Consider the following 21446-nt stretch of genomic DNA (forward strand, 5'->3'; position numbering starts at 1 on the left):
ATAAATTATTATTATTATATAACCTGTGAAGGTTTGCAGCTTCCTGTGTAGGTTTGTTTTTGTTTTTTTGGAATGGGCAGTGGCAGCCAATGCTGTGCATTTCTCAAAAAAAGGAACGTCCCTCGCATCAGGCTGTTGTGCTCGGTCATGTGGGCAGAGATGTTGGGGACTGGAAGGCCGGAAAGTCTTGTGTTCTAATTAGAGCTGGGTTTGCAGTAGCCCCTCTTCTTCTTTGGAGATGTTTGAGTGTTGTGATTACCTATCATGTATGCCAGGGAAGCACCTCATGCTCCCGTAAGGATTGGGCTCCAACTGTGCTGAGTGATTTTTATATGCGCATGCATATGCAACAGTTCAGGGAGAGGAAGGAGACAAGAACGAACATAAGATGATCAAGGTGATGGTTGGCATATGATGTCGGTGGCATGTGTTGCTGTTGTTTGTATTCATCGGCCCACAAGCAGATGGTCATATTTACACATTTGGTTGTTGCCTGAGATTGTTCCATGAATATTTTGTTTTAACATTTTTTTTTTTAATGCAAACCTTTTTGCCATTTGAGATGCCGAACTTGAATACTGGTTCCTTGGCTCATCAAACTTGGGTTTCATTCTCTTGGTTGGCAAGCAAAAATTTTCTGTGTTACTCCTTTTACCTTGAAATAACTTTTATTTAGCCCCCAAATTCCAAAGACTGCACCCTCAATGCCTAGTGATAAAAATCATGCTGTTGTTTTAATCTTCTCTAGAAAAAGGCCTAATTATCCTAAACCGTCTTAAAAATAACCCCCCAAAAGCAGAGGTTTGGTTGTATGTAATTCCAGCTATAGGATCTATTGAATTTCAAGTACAGTGGTACCTCGGGTTAAGTACTCAATTCGTTCCAGAGGTCTGTTCTTAACCTGAAACTGTTCTTAACCTGAAGCACCACTTTAGCTAATGGGGCCTCCTGCTGCCGCCGCGCTGCCGGAGCACGATTTCTGTTCTCATCCTGAAGCAAAGTTATTAACCTGAAGCACTATTTCTGGGTTTGTGGAGTCTGTAACCTGAAGTGTATGTAACCTGAAGCGTATGTAACCCGAGGTACCACTGTACAGTTGTACCTTGGATCCCAAACGCATTGGTACTTGGACATTTTGGCTCCCAAGCGCTGCAAAGTGAGTGTTTCGGTTTGTGAATGTTCTTTGGAACCCAAACGTCCAGCAGGGCTCCCATGGCTTCTGATTAGCTGCAGGGGCTTCCTGCAGCCAATCAGAAGCCGCACTTTGGTTTCCGAACGTTTTGGAAGTCAAACAGACTTCCAGAACGGATTCCATTCCGACTTCTGAGGTACTACTGTAGTAGTATTTCATTTCATTTCATTTTTCCTAAGGGAACTCAAGGGAACTTGTTAAATTCTTCCTTGATTTGTATCCCATTGTGGTAGAGTAGTTTAGAACACCGGTCTTCAGCTGGTGGGTTGTGGTCTGATCCAAGGTAGGCCGCAACAGGAGCACTACTACCGTGTAAATCATGGTAAAAGATTAAGAAATGGATCCCCAAATGCATGTTTGGGTTAAAAGGGGCTCCTGGGTCTTGAAGATTCCTGGTTTACAGCCACAGACAGTCAGGCAGAGTTGCTGGTTGCCTGCAAGTGTTTCAGCGGAGCAAGCCAAGCAACATTCAACATGGGAAGGCGAAATAAATAATTTTAAAAATCCAGGATCACAAGCCAAATATTCATCTGACGTGTACTTGAAGCAAGAAATGCAACATAAATTTTGAGGGCTTGAGCAGAAAGTATGGAAGGTTAGGCAAAGAGTTAAGAACACGAGGAATGGAATTGTCAGGGTGGCTTAGAATTCTGTACCTAAACTCTGTGATTGTCATCTACTGTATATCACAGGCAGGGGTTCCATAACCTTAATATGTTTACAATTTTGGTCCTACTATTTCTGGGGGAGAGTTTTGCTACATTTTGAAGGTTTGCTATAACTGAGGGCATGAGATGCGGAGCTCGCTGGACATCGCAAGGGTGTTGGTGTGCAGAGTATGTCTCAGGAAATTGGAAATTTCCAGGCGCTATGCAGCCTTTGGGCTAGAAATGTTCAATAAATATAGAAATTCCCCAAAGAAGCTGCTGTGTTCCATGTTTCACATTTTGCACTGGAAGTCAAGACTGTGCAATACATATCCCTATAAGATTTCCAGTTCTCCTGATGAGGTGCTATTACCACGTCTCTGAAAATACAACATGGTGGGTTGGGGGAGGGGGAGAGATTTGAATACTAATGCCAAAGGTTCAGAGAATTGCTATGTGTACCTTCACCTGCCTTATATGACTTATTAATGAATCAGCAAATGGCATGTTTTATTTTTAGTGTACAGTATTAGAAGTAATTTGTAAGCATTAAGTGAGTTGTAAAAGCCTCTGCAGCATTTTGAAAGTGTGAGCGTTTGTTATTAAATTAGACGAGGCTCATATGGAGAACATAATTTCCTCCTTATATATGAGCTGCCAGGGAGACAGGTTGCTTAGCACGTCAGACCTGATCCTTGTTTTCCTTTGCACGGGAACACTAGGTCACCCTTCTGTGTCTCATAGAATATTTCACACCATTATCCTCACATATATCTCATTGTTATTCCTCATTGAGTTGCCACTGGGAGAGTTCAGCTCGAGTTCATTTTTCATCAGTCCTGGGTTGCTTTTCCCTTTTGGAGACGTGCAGGGCTCTCTTCAAATTTATGGCATACTTCCCCTGAGAAACTAGCTGAAGCGAGCAGTCTTTCATTTTTAGCAATATTGGCAGGGAACAGGATGATGCCATTTATGCCTCTAATGCACCCCTCCAAGTATGTGGCTGGTCCAAAGTCACACAGTTCCTGCATGGCCATGAAGCCAGGTCTATTTGACCCATATCTACCGACACACAGGACACCATACTGCAGACTTGATTTCCCTTTTAGAGTTAAACTGGCAGCATCACTGTGGCGTTTGCCTCCTAGGATGGGTCATAAGGAAAGGGTTAAAATAGGTGTGATGTGATTGGCCAGTGAGAATGCAAGGGGGGAATAAAAGTTAGAGTGGGAGGTTTTGAAAGGAGTTGAGTTGAGTTGGGGGTTGAGGTTTGGGAGTTGAGTTGAGTTGAGTTGAGGTTTAGGTGTGGGTTGGTAGAGTTGTATTGTGAAAGAGTGAGAGGATTGTTAGGTGGAGTCAGATAATTAGTTGGAATAATCAGTTTGGAGTTGTTAAGAACTAAGAATAAGAAACTGACAGGAGAAAAATTAACTGAAACCATAAGCTTGTTCCTGCATTTAAAAATAAACTTGATTTGTTTATGTTAACAACTGACTGGACTCCGTGTGTCCCCGTGAGATACGGGGTGGTGGCAGCGGAAAAAGCAATCGCAGTGGCGGCACAGGGTCAATAGACCGTCAAACGTCCGGGGGCCCTGTGTGTGATCGCCACAATCACACTTCCTTCTAATATATTTACTAATAACATGGACTGCAGAATTTTCCTGCCCTGATGTGCATATCATTGCCTTTGATCAGATGAGAACGGTCAGAGTGGCTGCATGTGCCGGCAATATTTATGCACTATGGGTGACTTTTGCTTTGCATGCAGAAACTCCCAGGTCCAGTGTCTAGCGCCTCTGCAAATAGTGCTAGGAAAAACTTCTGGCTGAAAAACAGGAAAGCTACTACAAGTCACTGTAGACAAAGCTGAGATTGATAGACAAATGGTCTGATTTGGTATAAGGAAGAGCCCTCTGTTCTTAAGAATATCCGTTTCAACCCAGTGACTTAAGCTCCCTGAGCATTTTTAATACTGCAGCAGATTCAAGCCATCATCATTTTTCAGAAACTGGCATCTAGAAATCAGAAGACGGTTGCAGCTAAACGATGACGCTCTTGAGAAGACAAATTCTCGCAGCCAAATTAAGTGCTGCTACTGAGCCTCATTCTTCAGTGTGTTGCACCTCACTGTTCTGTCAATTATTCCTCTTAAAAGAGCATGGGAAATGGATTTTAAAAGGCTGTCACCTGTGTACATTGGTAAAGAATTCCAATTTGGCACTGTTTTTAGTTCCTATTGGCACACGTGCTGCACAAAATGGCCTAAGCGACAGAAGTTGCTGCAGAACTTCCATTTCTGAAAAATGCTGAACACACCAGAGAGCAGGAGGGCTGACTTGGGCCCCAGATTATGGGTGCCCAATGGCACCCATGACATAACGTGACGTCATGTTACACCGGCACACCAGATTGCCTATTGATTTTAGGCACCTTTTTGAAGTAAATCTACATTGTAGGGGGAAAAGCAATGTGTTCTGTTCTTATGTGTGGTGTGGAGAATTGTAAAGTTCTCGTCCTTCATTCTTCCTAGTCTGTTGGAGGGAGAATCTAGTAAAGGAGGTTGTGTTCCTGCTTAAGATCATGGTGATATGTCTCTTCATGTAATAGCTCTGCTGGATCAGGCCAAAGGCCCATCTAGGCTGGCATCTGTTCTCACACTGGCCACTCTCTCAACTTGAGGGAAGTGCCAGTCGGGGAACCCTCAATGAACACCGCAGGGGAAGAAGGCTCAGAGCCAGGGGACTGGTGGTGGGACAACAATGAGTGGTCAGAGGGAGAAGAAGGAGCAGATTGGGAGGAGGAGGTGTCAGAAGCTGAAGAGGCAACAGGGTTTAGTGAGCAGGAAGAGGCTGTGGCAGACAGCAGTTCAGACTCCGAGGCAGAAGCAGAGGCTGGAGAGGAGGGGGCCAGGAGACAGGGGGGCAGGCTACTGAAGAATCCAGGGTGTCTCTCCATCCTGCTGCGATCAGCTCCCCTTCCCCGGTCTAGGACACACAGAGAAATGAAAAGAGCAGAGCAGAAATTACTTGTGTGCAGATGCAGTCTGAGATTGCTTGGGAGAGGAGGAGTCTCAGTCCTCGCAACTCCCTGGTTGGAGCAAGACCTACTGGGAAGAGCTGCTGGGGTCACTAGGCTTGTGCTGTTTTGGTTTCTTAAATAAAGAGTTAACTTCACCGACAGTGTTTGGCTCTGATTGCTGACCTACGCTTCACTCCATCTCCTGACAAAAGTTAACTTTGTGCTATATGAAGTATCTTCTTTTGTCTTCCAATATTCATCTTCATTGAGTTCTAGTATCATGAGAGGAGAACAAACTTCTCCCTGATCACTTTCTCCACACCACATAATGTTAGACATCTCCCTTGAGTTCACCCTCTGAACTAAAAAGCCCCGTGTTGTAACCTTTCTTGCAGCCCCTTACATAGGCGATTATAATTTCTTGTTTTTTTAGTTTAAAAGACACTTGTAAAGTATAAGTTTAACAAGTTTGATGACTAGCAACCTTAACATTAATGACTTGTGTCTTTGCTGTAATTCATTGGACCACCTGCTGTCCATGAACATCTGCTAAATTATTGAGTTCGACGCACTTCTATCATGCAAGAGAAAGACTGGCATTTGCAGTTTCCTCCAGTGACTGGAAAATGGTAAGCAAATGAAGGAAAATTGGCACATGCGATCTGTTTCTACTGCACTGCTTGACTTGGTACTGATAATTCAGCAAACTGACAAGCTGTGGCTTATGAGAATGGCACAGCCATGTTAAATTATCGCTTCTGGACTAAGATGCAGATTGAATACAGCAACCCCCCCCCAAAAAAAAAGGTAGAAGAGGGAAACAAAGGTTGTAATCACAAGTCCATATGATTCTTTCCCTAAAATATCTAATTTGGGGCTATAGCATACACCTCCTACAACAGTTTCATTCCATTAACTAATTCTTTCTGATGAAAGAAATGCATAGTTATTGCCATTTATGAAAATGTGCTGTCTGTTTTGCCCAAGTCCACTTCAGACACTTTTGTCTTAATCCTAGACCCTTAGCCCAGATAAAGCTTAAGGTGCCAAGATAGTCAATAATTTAGAAACATCCCCGTATTCGGCATACCAGTAATCCTTTCTTAGAAATTGGTCATTAGTGGCCATGCCCTAAGGGCCATTGGAGCAGAGGAAGGCCTGGTGGAGATCGGGCCATGGTTCAAGTTCTATTGTCAAATATCTCATCCATCAGAGTCCCTCCCAACTGTACAATTCTATGAATCTATGATCCATCCATCCATCCATTATGTAGGCTCATGTCAGGGACTGACAGGGCTCTGATGGGTGTGTGATGGAGGCAGGAGGGCTGGAGGTGGAGCAATGAGAAGTTTGGTGCCACCTGCGTGGTAGGAGCCAGGGAAAGGGAAGGCTATGAGCTATCAGAGACAGAGGCAGAAGTTCCAGATGAGTCAGAAGCAGAGGAGGCTGCTCAGGTGGGTGGGCTGCTCTGCTGTCCCCTGCTCTGCTGTCTCCTAGAACCAGGAGGTGCTTGAAGAGGGAAGTACAATGAAGACTTCCATGCAGGAAGTCTCAGGTTGCATTCATGTACCCCATCAGACTAGGGCACATAAGCCGTGGGGGTGTGGGACATGGCCTGACTGTTACTTCAACTGCTCTGCTGGGCAGTTGGAAAATAGCCACATACTGTAGATGCTAGAAATGTGCATCTATGCTGTAAGTGCCTGCTTTTGTCAATAAAGAATTGCTTCCTTGGCTGGGTATGCACAGGACAGCTGATACATAATAAGGGGTAAGTTTTGTAGATAAAACCACTGTTAGTCAACGTAACTGCACCCAATATTCCAGGCTATAGCACTGCATGTGTGCATGTCCTCAGTGTTCTTCATTTGAAACATTTTTTGCTGAATTTTGTCCTGAGGATGCAGCCGCCCGAGTCTGTTATGGCAAAAAAGTAAAAAGTCTTGCGGTACCTTAAGATGATATTTATTTTAGTTACTATTTTATTTCTTTATTAGATTTAAACACCATCCTTCATCATACGATCTCAGGGCGGTTAGCAAAATAAAATGCAGGATAAAAACAAATAATGAAAACAAAACAGCAAAACAATAACAACAATATTGTTAAACATCTGATGAACTGGGCTCTTTTCCATGAAAGCTAACGCCACAATAAATCTGTTAGTCTTCAAGGTGCCAGACGTTTCCCCCTTTTTGTGTGTGTATGTTGACTGAATTTCATGATCACGATTTTAAAAAGAAGGGCTAGCCAGTCCTTTTGGCTACCTTTCATTTTCTCCATCAGTTTGAAACTTGTCTCATTTCTCCATCTTGTTCCATCCTAAATAATAGAAATCATGATTCTACTTAATGCACTAAATGAAAGGAAGATGGAGCCACAGTTGGCAGCAACTAGAAAAGATAATGCAGTCGAAGTAATCAATTTATGTTTTATTGGCTCCTTCCAGCGAGCTAATGAATAAAGGTACCCTTATGCATGCTTTGCTCAAGGCTGATTAATTATCTCGACAAAATTTGCTTTTTTCCATGTACAAGTCACATGAGGTTAAATGAATCCCTGGGCATTTAATTTTGCTTGGACCTATTAAAGGAAAAGATGCTATATTGATCATTATATTTCAGAATTATAATGCTTATGTGTTATATATATATATATATATATATATATGCGCAGAATCCTTATATGGAGCCCTATAATCATTATGTGTATAATCCTTACATCCATTCACCTATGTACTTATGCAGTCAACCCTGTCTCTCTGTGTGTCTTCATATAAACCTGGTATCTGTATGAAGAGAAGGCTATAAATAGAATCTATCTATCTACACTGTGTTTATCCATCTTTATCTACTATCTATCTATCAGGATGTATCTCTATTTGTTTATCTAATCTCGAGTTATTAAAAACAGGCAAGCTCTTTAATTCAGGGCACACATGTTGAAATATCTGTGCAGAAGAGCTGGATCTTGTCTGCATACTGTGCTACTTTACTACTGCCACACTGGTGCTTTTAATTAGCTCTCATTGTCTCACTACTTGGCTGAGTGGTTTTTACAGCTAACCTGAGAAAAAGGTAAGGATGCAGAAATCCTTCGTCCGATACATCAACTTAATTAGAAGCAGGAAGCATGACTTCTCACTATGACTTTTGAGGAATAAAAAGCTCTTTAAACCAATCTTGAGGTAGTTTTCAAGCACAGTAATACCAAGATATATTATATTATATATATATTTTCCTTAGAAAAAGAGGTGCTGGAGCTCACCACGAATGCCTCCCTTGTTCTCTTATTATTATAATGGGAATGGTGCCCACCTGAGAGGTCCGGCTGAAAAAAAAGGTCCGCATAGTTAAAGCTATGGTTTTCCCAGTAGTGATGTATGGAAGTGAGAGCTGGACCATAAAGAAGGCTGATCACCGAAGAATTGATACTTTTGAATTATGGTGCTAGAGGAGACTCTTGAGTGTCCCATGGACAGCAAGAAGATCAAACCTATCCATTCTGAAGGAAATCAGCCCTGAGTGCTCACTGGAAGGACAGATCCTGAAGCTGAGGCTCCAATACTTTGGCCACCTCATGAGAAGAGATGACTCCCTGGAAAAGACCCTGATTTTAGGAAAGATTGTGGGCACAAGGAGAAGGGGACGACAGAGGACGAGATGGCTGGACGGTGTTCTCGAAGCTACGAACATGAGTTTGACCAAACTGCAGGAGGCAGTGGAAGACAGGAGTGCCTGGCATGCTCTGGTCCATGGGGTCATGAAGAGTTGGACACGACTCAACAACTATCCTTACCATTCTGGAGCCGTGCGCCAAGCAGGCCTTGCAAACACACACACCCCAAGCTTGATGGGCTCCAGGATGCTCTTGCATGAGATTTCATGGGGCTGTGCAAGTTCCTGCGAGATCTCGGGAGACCACCCACAGCCTGCACAAGAGCACCCCAGAGCCTGGAAAGCAAGGAAGGCGCAGAGCTTAAAAGATTTCTCTGTGCCGGGAAAACAAGAAGAGCTTTTAAGCTCTCCCCCTTTGCTGCATTTAATTCATGTAATTTCAACCAGCCAGCCTTCGACCACATCAAACTGATATCACGCATGTTAAATACGTGCAAGTTGCAATTTTACTGTATTGAAGAAGAAAGGCGGTATCAGAAACCTTGGTTTCATGGATGCAGGAAATCCATTCCCTCTTGGCTTGGCTTTATTATCAATCGATGGGGAGGAGGTATGGTCGCCTTATACTTATTTATTTATTCATGTAAAGCATTTCTTAATTGCCATTCGTCAAATGATCCCAGAGCGTTGTACAAAACGGTGAATAAAATTAATTCACACATCATATAAATACTGATTACAAACCAAGCAGCAAATCACTCGGGCCTTTGCCAACAGCCAAGGAGGGACCGAGTCACTGAGAGGCTGTACTTGCTACCTCCCAGGAGTAACGTCAAAGCAAGGTGGAGACCAGCTTGGCCTTGTCCCTTGGCCAGAGAAGAAGCAGCTACAAGGAGCTTGCTTCCCTCCTCCCGATGACCTTGCCTGCTGGACCACTGCCCCCATTCTTTTATGTTCGGCTGAAAAGAATGGCGAGCCACTGCCACTTGGGGGCCGAGAAAAGGCCAAACAGGTCCTTCAAAGTGAGGAATTCGAGGTAACGTGGCTTGGGAAGATTGCCTGCCATGGCTCTGCAGTTACAAACACTTTTTAAGCTTAGATTCTAAAAACTGAAGGCATTTTCCTGGGCCCTTTTCCTGAATACCTGGCTCTGGGAAGAAGGACCCCCTATGTCCTTTTGCATCAGCCCAGATAAGGCAGCAAGAAGGCCAAAGGTGGAGGTGGGTAGCTGGCTGCCATGAAAGGGAATCAAGTTTACCGTATTTTTCGCTCTATAGGACACACTTTTTCCCCTCCAAAAATGAAGGGGAAATGTGTGTGCGTCCTACGGAGCGAATGCAGGCTTTCACTGAAGCCTGGACAGCGAGAGGGGTCGGTGCATACCGACCCCTCTCGCTCTCCAGGCTTCAGGCAGCTATCCGCAAGCCTTCGGAGCCCGGCAGGAGTTCCTGCCAGGCTCCGAAGGCTTGCGGATAGCAGCCTGTTCTGGGGGCTTCCCCCGCCCCCAACCCCGCAAGCTCCAGGAGCGGCAGCGAGGTTGCGCGCAATCTTGCCGCTGCTCCTGGACCTGTTTTCGGGGCTGGGATCAGAGGAAGCTTGGGCTTCCCCCGCCCTGGCCCCGCAGCTAAAAACGAGGCTGGAGAGGTTGCGCATGGCTAAAGAATCATAGAATCATGGAATCATAGAGTTGGAAGAGACCGCAAGGGCCATCGAGTCCAACCCCCTGCCAAGCAGGAAACACCATCAGAGCACTCCTGACATATGGTTGTCAAGCCTCTGCTTAAAGACCTCCAAAGAAGGAGACTCCACCACACTCCTTGGCAGCAAATTCCACTGTCAAACAGCTCTTACTGTCAGGAAGTTCTTCCTAATGTTTAGATGGAATCTTCTTTCTTGTAGTTTGGATCCATTGTTCCGTGTCCGCTTCTCTGGAGCAGCAGAAAACAACCTTTCTCCCTCCTCTATGTGACATCCTTTTATATATTTGAACATGGCTATCATATCACCCCTTAACCTCCTCTTCTCCAGGCTAAACATGCCCAGCTCCCTTAGCCGTTCCTCATAAGGCATAAGGATGGATCCTGCTCGCTGTCTTGGCTTCTTTGCTCTTTTGGGCGGGCGGGGGGGGGGGAGGAATAATTTTTTTCTCTTTATTCCCCCCCCCCTAAAAACTAGGTGTGCCCTATGGTCCGGCACGCCCTACGGAGCGAAAAATACGGTAGCTCCTAATTAGATGGTGCCTGCATATTGTCACTGATGCTGAATGATGAGATGTGCTTTGGCCAACCATTGGCTTGCCCTCACCCTACATGAAAGAATGCTCTGCTTCATCTGCCCATCTCAACTAAGACAGCAGAAACAAAGGGAAAGGATACTCTGGCCCCATCCATTGGCTGAAGGGGTAAAAGCATCAACTGCTGTTTAAGCAAAAGCACCAGCAAAGGAAGACCAGCTTAGCCCAAATAGGATAATAATGCCCATGTATAGCTCACCACTTTATTCTCATAGGCTGGCCCTGTAGCTTCTTGGGAGAACTGGCAGATTTGCTAGTGAATGACTATTGCTTTATTACAGCAGTAGTTTTAACCAGGGAAGCAAAGGAGAACTCAGCGTGCAGAAATGATTTAAAACAGGCCAGAACTGCCACCACTGCAGTGTAAAGTTTCTGGCTGGGAAGAAACTTAATAATGTTGACTTCTCCAGGTTTTTTTTTTTTAAAAAAAAAATATATTATTCCCCCAAACTGTGATAATAATGAGATTTCACATTTGCAACATCCCTGTCTCCCTGGATAAATTATGAAGAGATCAATTTCTCCCCATTAGCTTCCTCCTCATTAACAACTTGGCTGAGGTCAAGGAGCCCCTTTGCTTGCACTTAATGGTGAACAACCTTTCTCTTCGGATAGAGATTTTTCTTTGTCGAGATGAAATGGAACAAAATCAATGACTCTTATTTAAAGTTCAAAGTGAAATAGGTTTTCTTAAACAACAAGAAAAAGCCACACATAACACTCTCACATATATGATATGCACAGATTCTGACTAGGGCAGTATAAATTATTAATCTCAAACCTGACAGAGACTGTATGAAATGGGAATATAATTTGCTGCCCTTTCATGAAAGTCAAACTCTGCTGCCTGAGGTGGCTGCCTCACTTTGCCTAATGGTAGAGCTGACTGAAATAAGAGTTTTGAAAGGTGGAAGCAATTGGCAAATGCTTGAGCACTCTCTAAAATCTGAGGAACAGATACTGGCTAAAAACAGTGCAGCTGAGCTCAGTCACCTGAGGAAGACAGCATTTTTCTACTTGCAGGTCAGTCCCCTTAGTCAAAGGAGACAATGTTCAGGCAACGTTCTGTTTGCCACATGTTCAAAGGTAAAGGTAAAGGACCCCTGGATGGTTAAGTTCAGTCAAAGGCAACCATGGGGTTGTGGCGCTCATCTCGCTTCTCAGGCCAAGGGAGCTGGCATTCGTCCACAGACAGCTTTCTGGGTCATGTGGCCAGCATGACTAAACCACTTCTGGTGCAACAGAAAACCGTGACAAGTGCCAGAACGCCATTTTACCTTCCCACCACAGCGGTACCTATTTATCTACTTGTACTTGTGTGCTTTAGAACTGCTAGGATGGCAGGAACTGGGGTAGAGCAAAGGGAGCTCACCCTGTCTCGGGGATTTGAACAGCCAACCTTCCAATGGCAAGCCCAAGAGGCTTGGTGGTTTAGACCACAGCGCCACCCACGTTCAATACCATTCTTATAGCATACATAATACCCTCCAAGATTTTCCCAGTTAAACTAGGGATTTCCCATCCCATAATTATAATTTTACTATTTATATACCACACATCTTACTGGGTTGTCCCAACCACTCTGGGTGGCTTCCAACATATATAAAAACATAATAAAACCTTAAACATTAAAGGTTCCCTATACAGGGCTGCCTTCGGATGGCTCGGGGGTCAGATAAGTCTAGACCCCCCAACATATCTCCAGTGAAAATAGGGACATCTTAAGGAAAAGTGGGGCATACCTGGATCAAATCAGAAACCAGGATGGCTTCTCTAAATCAGGGACGTCCCTGGAAAATAGTGACACTTGGAGGGTCTGCATATATGCATATGATAAATAATAATAATAATAATAATAATAATAATAATAATAATAATTTATTATTTATACCCCGCCCATCTGGCTGGGCTTCCCCAGCCACTCTGGGCGGCTTCCAAAAAAATAAAATAAAAAATACTGTACTACATCAAACATTAAAAGCCTCCCTAAACAGGGCCGCCTTCAGATGTCTTCTAAAAGTCTGGTAGTTGTTGTTCTCTTTGACATCTGGTGGGAGGGCATTCCATAGGGAGGGCGCCACTACCGAGAAGGCCCTCTGCCTGGTTCCCTGTAACTTGGCTTCTCGCAGTGAGGGAACCGCCAGAAAGCCCTCGGTGCTGGACCTCAGTGTCCAGGTAGAATGATGGGGGTGGAGACGCTCCTTCAGATATACTGGACCGAGGCCGTTTAAGTCTAGCGTATTCATTCAAACTATGATTCATAGAAATGCCCAGGCTTTCAGAGAGGCTGCTCTGTTTCCAGAAATAGTCTCGCAGGCACTGGTGGAATAATGGCTGCTGTTGCTGACAATTTCGGGAGGCTGAAAAAAAACTATAGTTCACAAGTTGCTTCTTGTCACCTGAAAGAAAGGGCAGAAGTATGGGATTTCATAGGTAAGAAATTGTACCTACTGGGTACAAGGTTGCTTTTGCCTCATAAGAAGTCTGCTGACAGACATAACTACAGTAATTATCATGTTACCACATTCCCTGTAAAGAGTAAGAGTCAAAATAATTTTGCTGGTGAAAAGCATATTGGAAAGCCAATAAGAAATCAACTTATTCTAGGATAGCACTAAGTGAACTCCAGTTGGAACAAATGCTCCAGTGGGCGTTTGGCTCATATTGAATTAACAGCATTTACAACTGTCCTACTAGACAACCATAAATACTAGTATTTATTTGCTTATTACAGTTGTTTTCTAACCTTCTTCTAAAGAGCTGTCAGCTGCACACAGGGGGCTTTTTCTTATTTTATTCTGGCAACAAACGTAAAGCTTAATGGCTTTGGGCTTAGATCATTCTAGACAAACTCCAGAACTCTATCCCAGGGATAGCCAGCAGACCACCTTCCAGATGTCAAGCATTGCAACTCTCATCATCCTTGCCCAACAAGCCGTGCTGGTTGAAGCTGATAAGACTTGCTTAGGGCTAGATCAGGGGTAGCAAATGTAGCGTCCTCCAGAAGTTGTTGGACTCCAACTCCCGACGATATCATAACACTACTTCATGGCTGTCTATAGAAATAGACCCTTAAGAGAACACAGAGTCACTGTACAGTACCATCTGAACTCGTATCTATGGCATGTTTATTAATGAGTGATGCTACACTAGTCAGGTGCTCAGAAAGGCTTGACAGAATAGCTTTAGGAATGCTCAGAAAAAAAGAGCTACCCACACTGGAGGAATGGCAGGCGAAAGTGATTGAATTTATGGGATTGGCAGAAATGACCGGCAGAATCCGCGACCAAGAGAAAGGGACTGTAGAAGAAGATTGGAAGAAATTTAAGATGTATCTTAAGAACTATTATAAAATTGAGGAGTGCTAAAATGCTGAGGGAAAAGAAGACGTAGAATTGCAGCGGAAAATTGTGTTTAATTATAGGGTGAAATTGAAAAAGAGAATGAATTTAATTTAATCGGTTAAGAAGGGTTGCTGAATAATGGTTTAAATTAAGGATGCAAAAAGGGAAAGGTATGGGGAAGTCCGGGAAAAGAGGGTTATGGAAATAAGGTTAAGAAAATATGATTTTTTGTGTTTGTTTTTATGTTGTTTTTGTTTATGTTAAAAATTTGGAAATTAATAAAAATTTTATTTAAAAAAAAAAGGAATGCTCAGAAAAAAACAGTTATCTAGACCCATTTCAATTTGGCTTCACACCTGGTTTGGGGACTGAAGCTCTGGTCAATGGCTGCCTGCCACCAATCACCACTGTTGGGACAGAGATGGGGGGAGTGCAACCATGTTGATTCTTTTGGACTTTTATTAACATTGACCACAGCATCTTTGGGATGAGCTTCAGGGAGTTGGGGACATTGCTTTGCGGTGGTTCCATTCTTGTCCCTAAGGGTGCTTTCAGAAAGCAGCATTGGAGACTTCTGTTCAACCCTGTAGGAACTATCCTATGTGGTCCTATAGTCATCAGGCATTTTACCCGTGCTGTACATTATCTATATGAAGTTTCTGGGAGCAACAATCAGGGGATCTGAAGCTAAGTGTCATTAATATGCCAATGACACCCAGCTCCATCTCTCTGCTCCATCAGTATCAATCTTCCGTTTTGTTTATTTATTCACACATTTTCTAATTTTAATATTGCCTTTAAAATATAACCTCCCCAATCTTATTCCCTTTTTTACAATATTCCTCATATTTTCACAGAACATCTTGAAAGCCTACAAGCGTTGTTTGTTCATCACATATACTTTTCAGATAATCTGTAAATTTTCCCCAGTCCTCGATGAACTTCTGGTCTCGCAAATATCAAATCTTCCCCGTTAGTTTATCCAGTTCTGCAAAGTCCGTCAATTTCAGTCTCCATTCTTCAACTATTGGTAATTCTTCCTGTTTCCATTTTTGGGCCATGAGTATTCTCGCCGCTGTTACTGCATATTGGAAAAGTTTACAGTCTTTTTTACATATTTCATTTCCTACAATTCTTAAAAGAAAAGCCTCCGGTTTCTTAACAGATGTATATTTCAACATCTTTTTCAATTCATTATAAATCATTTCCCAGAATCCTTTCACTTTTTTACATTCTCACCACATATGATAAAATGTCCCTTCTTTTTCTTTACACTTCCAACATAAACTTCCAGGCATGCAGTGAATAGATGCACAGGCATGGAGACTTTGTTTTAGACCTCTGGATGAACACATGGAGTTTAGGAGCAAAGCTGGCAGATGTGGTGCCATTTCCTCTCCCCTCTCCATCATGTGTTCGCTTTACACAACTTTGTTGTGTGAACAGGGCTTCTGCTGTAATGTATACTATTTACAGAGACACTTTGCTCAAAATGGTTGGAGCCCTTCTCTCCTCTTGGTACTATGTCAGGGCGCTGGCTACGAAAATGGCACCCAGTTCAGATGTGATGGGACTGCTTTGAAATACCTGCTGCAAAACTAGCAATACATGTTTAACATATTGTTTTAATTCTGTTGTATAGTCTGCCACCTTGAATATTTCTCCTGTAGAGGTGGGATATAAATCCTAAACAAACAAACATCTTAAGCGCCTTTAAGCTGAGGGTGCCCCGCTTACTGGAAGCATCTATGCTGTCTTAACAGCTGCCATGATAATGTCTATTCCAAAAATTGAAAAAAGAAACAGATTTGCAGTTTCCCCCTTCCAGCCAATATTGTATGCATTAGGGACATTCTTTAGAGAGTTAAAAAGACAAGGGAGTTATCTCCTACAAATCTTTAAGCTAATGCTTGGCTGGAGTCAATAATCACTTGCCTGCTGGACAGATGTTCACTGATATTAACTGCTGCCGAAGAGCTGCCAAAAAAATGGAAATGAGGGGGAGGGGGGGAAACCCACATTTCTTGCCCAAAACGAAGGAAAGAATCAGATGAAAGCTGTCTTTTCAATTAGTATTGGCTGCATATTGTATGTGATGGAGCCAACTGATTTACATATGTTACTTATTAAATAATTCTTAAGGCAAAAATTCACCTGACTACTGTTTTGATGCCAGTGAACAGAAGACAATTTTATAATGTCTATGTTGATAAGGATGATAGAATGAAATGGATGAGAATCCACAAATGGTCATTGACAGGGGAATCGGGTGAATGAACACAACATGTGGATATATATATGTGTATATATGTGTGGAAATACCCATCAATGCTCACAGTATGACAGTATTTGTTTATAGTGAACATTTATACGTAATAAAAGTATGGAGGCATAGGGTAGGCCCACCCACGAGGCATGGTGAGGGGATTGCCTCAGGTGGCAAGATTCACAGAGGCAACAGATTCTGATGTAGGTTTTTATCCCCCCTCACCCCATGTTCCTGATGTAGATCTTCACTCATCCTTTCTTCCCTGGGGAAGGAGGCACCATTTTGTGGTTCACCTCAGGTACCAAAATATTTTGGACTGGTCCTGGGATAGTCACAAGTGGATAAAAGAGGGACATTTTTATTGCTGACCTAAATGTTCACCAGGAAATATTTTTGTAGCAGTCAAGGGGTTTGGAAGGAGTTTGAATGTTCCCCAATCCTCTGTCTCATTGCTCACCCCCACCTTGATATCAGATTTTTAAAAACACTGTCATTTTCTTCATGCTGTCTTTGTGAGCCCAGCCAATGAGGTATTAATTAGTACACCCAGGTACCATGTAGCCAATTAGATTTGGACATGTGACAATGTCGCAAAGCCAATTCAGAGTGGCTACATAAGTCATTCCCCTCACTTTGAATATGTGAACAGTTTTGTGTTTGTTTGCCACTCTCCCGAGAAAAGAAAAATCTGTCTATAGGGTGCTTTTTACAGGGTTGAAACTAAAAGCCCCCTCAACTCTTAAATAAAATAGCATGCAAGTTTTGGGTGAAACAGGCAAAAATATGATTGTTTGAAAGTATTACTTTCAACCAGGTAATGTTGGTGCTACAAAAGTGTTCCATGTACCAGAGTTGTTCAGGGCTAAAATGATTCAAGAAATAGGCTGGCTGAGATTGTGTCAGCTGAAGGACAGTATTTTCAACTAGGCACCAAAGTGAATTAGCTTTCCACTCACAACTGGTTTTCAATATTTCCTGAAAAGATATTAGCAGATGAAAGATGTAGGGAATTCTGAAGGAAATAGCACAGCTACAATGGTTGTGTGTAGCCAAGAATATCAGCGATGCTACTGTAAAACAAAGTGCTCCCCTAACAATATTCTGCACCTAAGGTGGGGGCACATTTCCACTCCCAACCTAACTCTAATCTAACATATTTACCTACATATTTAACACAATACATACTATCACATACAGGTTTACCAAAATTACTCTAACATTTACAAATTTCATTTACATATACAACCATACCTTGGATATATTGGAGGTTTGGTTCCAGACCACCACAATAAAGTGATTCTCACAAAAGAGTCACACTTTTTTTTTTTTTTTGTTTCCCAGTGCATGTAAAAGTTATTTTCACACTATAATGTAGTCTATTAAGCCAGGCCCCCCTGGCTGCAGGAGCGAGAGTGTAACCCCCCCCCCCCAGCCCTAGCTAGCTCATGTCAATTTCAATTTATCTCAGTGTTTTGTTTTTTCAACCTTAAATTCAGTTCTCCACATTTCCACATCAGGTTTTTTTTGTTTTTAAAAAATTCTTATGAAGATACATTGGCATTTTAGGGCTGATTTCTCCTAATATATACATGCTTGTCTGCAATTCTGCCTAACATATATACATTTCTGCAAAGCAGTTTCCACTAAAGCAACAGCTAAAGGAACACTTGTTTGTACGGTACTTTGACTAATACATGCATTTGTACACACATTACTTGGCCAGAGAACTGTACTGACTGTAAAAATTCAGAGAAGCAAGGATGTCAAAGGATGGTTGCGTTGTATTTTGCTCTAGTGTGAATTAGGTAGATTTGTGCTTAAATTTGAACTGAATCGAATTTCTGTTCTACCCTTAAAGTTGAGTTGTAGACAGCTGTGGGGTGGGATCCACGAGTGAACATGGAGAGATCAGATCAGTGAGCAACCCCAAAGCCAGTCGTTTCCTTCTGTTGACTGCTCAGGTTAATCTGCCCCAGCCTGAAGACTTTGTAGCTTTTCCTATTGAAGAGAGCCAATGATGAAACTGGGCAAGTGGAATCGATCTGGTACTTGTGAATTCTTTGATGCCTAGAGAGAATCACCAATCTGAAGCTCAGGGGCTCACAAGAGCCAGGGATTTCTACTTCCAGCTCTAACAGCACCTATTAATAGCATGCTTTATAGACAGAGAAAGCTACAGAAAGGTATTCTCTGCAAATCGACTAGCTATACTGAAAGTAGTGCCAGGTTTGGCCCAGCTTGTGGGATTTTTGAAATGGCGGGAAAACATGGCATCTGAACTCCTGACTTGACCTTTTCCTGCTGCTAAAATGATTTAGGTATAATACAAAGTAAAATATATGTATAAGAAGGGTAAGTAAGAAAAGAAAGATAACCCAACAACATGCTGAAACTATAATTACAAACCAAAGATTTGGTTTTAAGAGCGGGAGGGTGAAAAAGAACTAGCTGTACATAGGAAACACAGCACACAAAGACAGACAATAATATTTATGAAACAGGTTGGGTATTTTGACAAATGCACATACACCCTCCTGCATTAATTAATGCGTGTCTTGCTGTTAATTTGGCTTATTTTGCTAGTAAGAAGGATGATAAAAGAACATAACCAATTTATTGACAGGTACAAACTGGCAACTGATAGATTTCTGCAGAGTCCGGGATATAGCTACTATGATTAACAGCGTGATTCTAGCCATGTCTGCTCAGAAGTAAGTCCTATTGAATTCAGTGGTGCTCATTCCCAGGTAAGTGGGATAAGGATTGTTGCCCATGTTAACCAGTCTTATATGGATTAGGGAAGGGTGTCAACTAGACAATAGTTTTCTAGAAAAATAGACAGGTGTCCCCAGTGGAGGCTGGTTCATTAGGGCAACCAGAGCTCAAATGAAATAGCCAGCTTTTAAAAAAATAAAAATAAAAACCATTTCAGAGTCACACTCCTGTCACACACGTACTTCCACAATCCCTGTCAATGTAGAGAGAATCCTGGATGCTTTTCTGTCAATTTCCTGTTCCCTGGCCAATTCTCCTAGACTCTGGAGCCTTCGCTTTTTCTTCCTCACCACGATCTGCCCAAGGCCATCAATTGTCAATTTCTCCCACCTCCATAAAGGGAAGATGGTTACTCTAGTCATGCTTATATACGATACATACATACATACATACATACATACATACATACACGTTCAGATATTTGTGCTTCTTTAACTTATTTTTATCAGGGTCTATGGAACTTAATGGCATAATAATTCACAATTCCCCCACGTGACCTGTGGTAACTTTATGATTACTCTGGTAACTTTCAGACTAGATTATTGCAGTGCACTCCATGCAGGGCTGCCCTTGAAGGCGACTTGGAAACGATAACTAGTCCAAAATGCACCAGACAGATTACTGGCTGGGGTTTCCTTTAGAGATAATATATAGCTGCTGCTTTAAAGTTCACAGTTCATTTCTGGGCTGAATTCGAGGTGTTCATTTTAGTACTGAAGCCCTAAATGACAGGCCCCAAATTTCTGAATGAAAGCAGTGGAGTGCGGTGTGTGGGCCAGAGGGCCTAGCCTAGTCCTTCATGTTCCTGATAAATTAGGCACACACCTCCGCTCCATTTCCAGAAGAAACCCTTCCTCCTCGCTCTCCCTTCTTTCTCCTTCTCTCAGTCGTCTTTGGACCTTACTTCCTGAGCCTCTTTCTTCTTTTGTCCGCTTTTCCCAAGCTGCTCAGAGGCTCCTTGCATGGGCAGCTTTCTTCAGGAGGCATCCCAGGGTGTGTCCTCCTGGAACCGTGTTGGTGGCACAGCCTTGCAGTGGCGCCACATGCCCAGACGTGGAGGGAAGCAGGTTCTTCAACAGACTCCCTCTGTGTACTTTATAATGCACAGACACATGGTTTGCTCTTTAGTTAGAAAGTATGGAGAGGAACTGAGCATGCGCCGCCCATGCAACTTGTAGAGCACAAGCAGTGGGGAGTCCATGTTCCCTTCAGGCTCCTGCTGCCCTCAACTATCCCTACCAGCAAAAACTGGGAATTGGGGATCCTTAACTTTCAGTCACTTCTGTTGGACTGAACTCCCAGCGACCCCTTTCTTCCAAACCTGCCCAGGAGGGCACAACAGCCGATTTTTTGGGTATGTGTATGTAAGTGGCTAAGAAGAGTTGAGGAGGGCGTGGGGGGAGGGAGAACACAGCAGCCTTGGATGCATATTTTGTGTACCTGCAGCCACTTCCAGCTTCTCAGTATGTCTACTGTTGAAGAAATGCTTCCCTCCGTAGAGAAGTCTGCTCATCTTCTTGGTGTGGTGGCATTGTGGGATGGCGGAGGCTTCACTGGGGCCCTGATTAGGAAACTTGAACGTCAGTGCCCTTCCTGACAGGTGGTGGGATCATAAGCCCTTGCCTATCAGGAACAGAATCCTAGCCTGCACCCTGCTTTGGTGAAAGGGGACGCAGGCTGGCATTTGGGCTGTGCCAGGGGGCAGAGCCGATGGTGGGCTTCCCTCAGATCCACCCCTTGCCCATTTAAGCTGCCTGCACCTGCTTGTTCCTTTGCTGGGTTTCCAGCTTGGATCGTCGTTGGGCTCCTTTTTCGACCGTCCTCCTCCACGTGTCTGCAGCTTCACTCCTGGGATCCCCCTCACCGTAACGCTAAGCTTTAGCATCAAGTTGTTGCAAATTCCGTTCCACCTTAAGGAACAGGCATAAGATTGCATATCACGTGTCTGTTTACATTCCAGCACAGCTTGCTGGAAACTTCCGTTTGTGTACAGCTTTTGCTGTTCTCTCCGAGACAACATGAGAGAGAGACGACATGTTTCTTTGTTCTGATTTATGTTTAATAAATCTGTAGCTGTAGCATGACTTATGCCTCACGCCTAATTCTGTGTGCACAGTACTCTGCTAATTGTGTGCCCTGGCTTTTGAATTTCGGGTCGCTGATTTATGTTGGAGCACGGGCCGATGGAAGGAGACGTCCGAGCTGGGCTTGCCAGCTGGCCTCCTGGCCCCTCTGCATGTTGACACAAGTGGTGGTCACGGTGCTCGCACTTGTGCACCATTGCGCCTG

The 21446-nt window shown here is 43.3% G+C and overlaps 1 long non-coding RNA gene across 3 annotated transcripts in view; it reads left to right on the top strand.

The window, feature by feature from the left end:
* The window catches only part of LOC307212724, a 33519-nt gene extending 12812 nt beyond the window's left edge, over positions 1–20707 (top strand). For 2 of the 3 annotated variants that reach the window (XR_013837143.1, XR_013837144.1), the window contains 2 exons: positions 19006–19093; positions 19607–20707. This is a non-coding gene — a long non-coding RNA (uncharacterized lncRNA). Of the gene's footprint in view, positions 1–5127; positions 5489–19005; positions 19094–19606 lie in introns of those variants that run through there. The other variant, XR_013837145.1, reaches the window with a different exon arrangement.
* The last annotated feature ends 739 nt before the right edge of the window (positions 20708–21446 follow it).

Source organism: Podarcis cretensis (genome assembly GCF_951804945.1).
Source record: "Podarcis cretensis genome assembly, chromosome: 3".
In the NCBI taxonomy this organism is placed as follows: Eukaryota; Metazoa; Chordata; class Lepidosauria; order Squamata; family Lacertidae; genus Podarcis; species Podarcis cretensis.